The sequence below is a fragment of the Leptodactylus fuscus genome, chromosome 9 (assembly GCF_031893055.1).
Source record: "Leptodactylus fuscus isolate aLepFus1 chromosome 9, aLepFus1.hap2, whole genome shotgun sequence".
Lineage (NCBI taxonomy): Eukaryota > Metazoa > Chordata > Amphibia > Anura > Leptodactylidae > Leptodactylus > Leptodactylus fuscus.
The window spans coordinates 42962537-42968536 of NC_134273.1; positions in this window are offsets into that span (position 1 = coordinate 42962537).

Here is a 6000-nt window from a genome sequence, read left to right on the forward strand (position 1 = left end):
TGTCAGCGCTTCAGGACGCTCCCCCTCTCTCCCCCCTCCCTTTCTCTGCTGTCCTCTGCCCACCAATGAGAGGAGGAGGCGGGGCTTATCCCTGCCGAGCTCCTGCCGTCCTGCACTGGAGGAAGAAAGGAAGAAGGAAAATGAAACTAAAGCTACACAGGTACGTACTGGGGTTACTTATTGCTATCAGGCATTTGGGGGGATTACTTGTGTTTTAGTAACTCCATGTGCCTCATATTAATAGCAGTTAACCCCATCATCTCCCTCACATTAATCCCTGTGTGCCTCACCATAAGAGTTACTGATATGTGAGACATATGGGGGTAATAATAATGAAGATACTTTATTATTACCTCCATGTCTCTCACATATCAGTAACTCTTATGGTGAGGGACATGATGGGGTTAACTGCTATTAATATGAGGCACATGGAGTTACTAAATTGTAATGCACATGACCAGATTTTTTATCCACAATTTGTCCTGGTATAGCGGTCAGCGGGTGACGTGACAGTATTTAGTCCTGTAGGGGCCACTAAGGGACATAATACTGTGTGCAGTGGCCACTACTGGGTATAATACTGTGTGCAGGGGCCACTATGGGACATAATACTGTGTGCAGGGGCCACTATGGGACATAATACTGTGTGCAGGGGCCACTATTGGGTATAATACTGTGTGCAGGGGCCACTATGGGACATAATACTGTGTGCAGGGGCCACTATTGGGTATTATACTGTGTGCAGGGGCCACTATGGAACATAATAGAGCGCGCAGGAATGCGTAGGAGGGACTCGGTCGAGATCTTCGGTGTCGGGGGGCCCCATGTCAAAAGTTCGCCACGGGGCCCCGCCATTCCTAGTTACGCCACTGATGGAGATGTCATAAATGGCAGAGTGATTCCTGCTGGGACAAGGTAAGGGAGGGGCAGACATCTTTAGTGCTGGGACCAGGGAGGAGAGGATAGAGGAGGAGGAGTTCGTGCTTACCTTTTGGAAAGTTTATGACAAATACTGCCAGAAAATCAAAAGAAAGTTTAGTTACACTTTAAGAGACCCTGTGATTTCCCTATGGCCATGTTGAGGCCCAGCATTGCTGCCACCTGCACTGCTCAATCCTTGGGAATCTGGTTCGATCAGTTTAAATCCCACTTATCTTCCAGCACCTCCAGAGATGACATCCTCACCTCTCTTCCAGTTCGTCAACAAACCACCAATTTCTTAGATGATGTTTGCATCAACCTGGTGAAGCTATCAGCCAGATCTGCTGCTTTAGCCAATGCAACTAGAAGCACGGTCTGGTTGAGATCTTGGTTGGGGGGTGCAGGCTCAAAAATCAAGTGAAGCCAGATTCTTTGCGAGGTGATCATCTCTTCAGATCAGGTCTGGATGATATCTTGGAGAAAGCCTCCGACAACAAAGGGGTGCTCTCGGATTCTAGATTTTATGACCAGAGGCACTGCTTTTGCAACCAGAAAAGAGGTCTTCCGAATGCACAGAATCTCCTTGTCCCCTTGGAATCTCAGTGTCATCCAATACCAATAGGGTTACAGGCTGGAATTCTTGAAATCCCAAACCAAGAGATTCTGCACCGATTCTCCCCTTCATTTCAGGTGGCATTGGAAAAAGAAAGATGTCTGGGTCAAATTTATGCTGAATTAATGAAAATCTCCTAATTAATATTCCTGAATGATTTAATTTTAGGCAGAAAACTGGGCATGGTTCTTAACAGCAGGCAATCGCCTAAGTCTCTAAAGTAAGGTTCTTTACAGGACAGGGCTTGCAGCTCACTCGCTCGCTTTTCAGAAGTTATTGCCACTAAGAACACTTTTAGAGTGCGATAGCTAATTGGTATGTCTTGTAGAAGCTCAAATGGTAGCATCATCAAAGCAGAGAGGACCATGGAGAGATCCCATGAGGGAGATGGCTTCTGTGGAACTGGGTTCAGGTTCCTCAGAGCCTTGAAGAAGGTATTCATTAAACGCTGGTCAGAGCATTTTCAGGGTATTTAGCTTGAGATCCTTATTGAAACCCTCTTTAAGGAATTGATGAATAGAGTTTACTGAAACCACCTGTGCGTCATGTTTTGAGCACCAGGAGTTAAAAATTGACCATGCCCAGCAGGATGATTATGATGATGAAGCTTGGTTAAATCTGGTGTCGGAAGGGAAAGTGGTTTCTGATCTACATCTATAGTACTGGAGCAAGTTGTTTGGACTATTAACACCTGATCAGAACCCTGTAGAGGTAATGTAGAGTTCGATATTAGAGGAACATTACCGGTAGTAGTGTTTGCAGCCAATTCTCCACCTTTGCAGTCCTCTAAATAAAAGTTACCCCCAGGACTTGATGCCAAAATGTTATCAATTTCACAATCAAAATCAAGATCAATGTCTGGGTCCTCAGTCCAATCCACTGCATCAATCCAACACAATGAGAGTGATGGTTTTGGAACCACCGTTTTAGGGGATAACAATTTTAAAGGGGCTAACACTCTGCTGGTGCAAGGCTCAACTCACCCAAAGGGCCTAACACTCTGCCGATGCAAGACTCAACTCACCCAAAGGGCAAAAAAACTCTGCTGGTGCAAGGCTCAACTAAGTTAAAGGGCCTAAAACTCTGCTGGTAAAAGGCTGAACTAAGTTAAAGGGCCTAACACTCTGCTGGTAAGAGGCTGAAGTCACCTCAAGGGCCTCAATCTCTGCTGGTAGCTCAGCTTATGGGCCTCTAACTTAATTTGGAAGGGCTCATGTTAAGGGCCAGAAAAGTGAATTTTTGGAGGTCTTACCACATCACACACACATCCACAATGACAGTTAAGGTTGGGGGCTGTTGGATTTCCCATTGCCTATGCCATCTGAGTGGTTGTCATGGGCAACATGATTTAAAGGGGTGCATGCTAATGTTTCTGTAGCTTTAAATTTGTCTTTCTGTCCATACTATTGTGGAGGAAAGAAGGTTTGCAAGTATTTTTCCACTTTCATAGAGGTTCTATTGAGTTTAGAGTGTCTAGTTGATAGGCTGTGATAGTGGGGTAATACTGTGTCTTGGGCTTGTTAGATGCCCCCAGCCATGCTTCCCCTGCTGCCCCAGTTGCATTCCAGAGGTGTTGGCATCATTTCCTGGGGTGTCATTGTGGACTTGGTGACTCTCCTTTAGTCGAATTGTGGTTTCCCCTGAAACGAGCATTTTTTTCCCCATAGACTATAATGGGATTCGATATTCGGATGAATAGTCGGGGCTACTCGAAACTAATATTTCACTACTCGCTCATCTCTAATTACAAGCTTTCGAAGCTACCTGAGGAAGAAGCCGAGAGCTTCGAAAAGCTTGTAATCTGTCATCATCATTATTAGTTAGCCATTAAAAAAGGTATCAACTACTAAAGACTCAAGTTTTTGTTTTTTTATGTTTATAATTATTACTAGATATATAACTTCCTTTTGACCCTACAGCAATCTCAATATAGCATTATGTATTCTGCGCCCCTCTGTGATGCCTTTTAAAAAGGAAATATCAAGTCAGTACAGATATTTCTATACACGGCCTGGAATGCACACTATGTAATGTGGTATACAAAAATTGATACCTGACAAAAGCATTGTCATGTTATAATGATAGTAACCACCAGATGGCAGTCTCAGACTGAAAAATAAAGAAGCTTTCCATTACTCAGTAGTTATCAGGTTAGCGATAGGGAGTCAGACATACATTGTAAACATTAGATTTAATGTAGCATGAATTTTAGTTTCCTGTTCTCAATGTACTTACCATGCACCAGTTCAGATTACATTTTTATTCATGCTATACACAATAGGATTAAATGCTCTGACTTGCTTAAGAATGATTTCATCCCTGCAGCAGTTGGTATTATATACAGCATTACATCAGAGATGAAACTTCTATGAGCGTGAAGTTGTTTTTTTTTGTTATCATTTTTTTTTTTTTTTTTTTTACTAACTATTGACTCTTTTGTGTCTCTTTGAAGCATTATTTCTAGTTTAGTTGTGTCATGTGAAGATGGTGCCTGCCCTTTCAACATCTTGATCTAATGGGTTTTGTTCATGCTGAACACATCCAAGGTACAGATGCAAAAAAGTAATGAAAATGGATGGCTATATATATATATATATATATATATATATATTCATTTCTGTTTGTTTAGAAGGGGGACATTATGGATTTTTGGGACTATAACAATATAAGGTAGCATTGAGAGCAATATTTTTGTCAGGGGCTTAATTAAAACGGGAGGACATAATTTATAAGATAAGGCAATTGGGGGCAATAACAATATACGGGGGCATTGTGAAAGTAATACAGGGGTTGTCCAGGGAATAATAAAGCTTGCCAATGCATTCTCTATAGCAGTTAAAGGGATTCTACCATTAAAGCAACTTTTTTTCTAATTAACATGTCGGAATAGCTTTAAGAAAGGCTATTCTTCTCCTACCTTTAGAAGTGGTCTCAGTCACGCCGTTCCTTAGAAATACCGGTACTTACCGGTATGCTAATGAAGTCTCGGCAGCAATGGGGGGCATCCTTCTTCGTCTGCCTCCTCCCCTTGTCCGTCGTCTTCTTTCTTCGTCATGTCTGATGCCTGCGCAGTCGGCTCTGACAGCAGAGACCCTATTAGAGCCGACTGCGCATGCTCAGTAAGGTCCGTACAGCTCTTTGACGCGCGAGTGAACTCATCCAGGTGTCGGAGGGCTGTACAGACCTTACGGCCCCATTGTTGCTGAGACCTCATTAGCATACTGGTAAGTACTGGTATTTCTAAGGAACGGCGCGAAGGAGACCACATCTAAAGGTAGGAGACAAATAGCCTTTCTTAAGGCTATTCCGACATGGTAATTAGAAAAAAGTTGCTTTAATAGTAGAATCCCTTTAAACTTTGATTAATATACTGTACACCCTGATCCATCAGAGCCCCATTTACTACATATGCAGAGGGCAGCTGGGTAGGCTAGACTCCCACAGGTCCGTTGAAGTAGAGGGGAATTGGTCATGTGACTGAAAGTCGAGTTCTGCTCTCCCCACTTGCCTCATCAAATGTAGCAAAACTCCAGGGACTGGGGCTTATATTAGTAGTAAAACATAACCCATATAGGGTATCCAGCAGTAAGCTTTTCTTACAAGGGGAGCATTAGGGTATGTTCACACGGTGGAAAATGAAGAGGAATTTTCTTCATTATCTGCCGTTGGCATTTTCACCGTGGTCTAGCCGCGACTGGATGCCATTGCAGTGTATCAGCATTCTGTCGTGGCATCCCACTCCTTATTAGGCCTAATCAGGAGGGAGTCTTGGGCCACAGACCTCATGGCTGAATCAGCTGCACAGTCTGTGGCAAGATCGAGCAGGACACTTCTTTTTTCTGTGCCCTGCTGCAATCTCTGCCTTTTATTGAAAACAATGGGATGCAGATTTGGGGGCAAAATCCACCCACAAATCTGCAGCAAATTCCTCTGTTGGAATACACACTAAGGCTTGGTTCACACATCAGTATGCCATCCGTCCGTTTGAATTCAGTTTGAGACTTTAAAACGGACTGATGCACATACGGATTGTATACTGACACCTTTTTATGCTGATAGCAAATGCTGCCTGTCCCCTACCCTGTTTACAATTGCTACTTTTAATCCCCTTTCTGTCCTCTAGGGGACGCACAGCGTTTGCTATGAGCATAAAAAGGTGTCAGTATACAATCAGTATGTGCATCAGTCTGTTTTTAGTTTCAAACTGAATTCAAACGGACAGATGGCATACTGATGTGTGAACCAAGCCTTAGAGTGTAAGGTTTATGTAAGAGGGAATCAGGGGTATAGTTAACACAAGGAGATATAAGAGGGTATTATTAGTAATCGGGGAATTGGGCAGCATTAATTTTAGGTGGCACACAGGCATTATTGATTTACGGGGATACATGAGGCATTATTAATTACAGTAGATTATTAATTGAGGGGCACTATTAGTTAAAGGGATACACCCATTTTCACAGGAG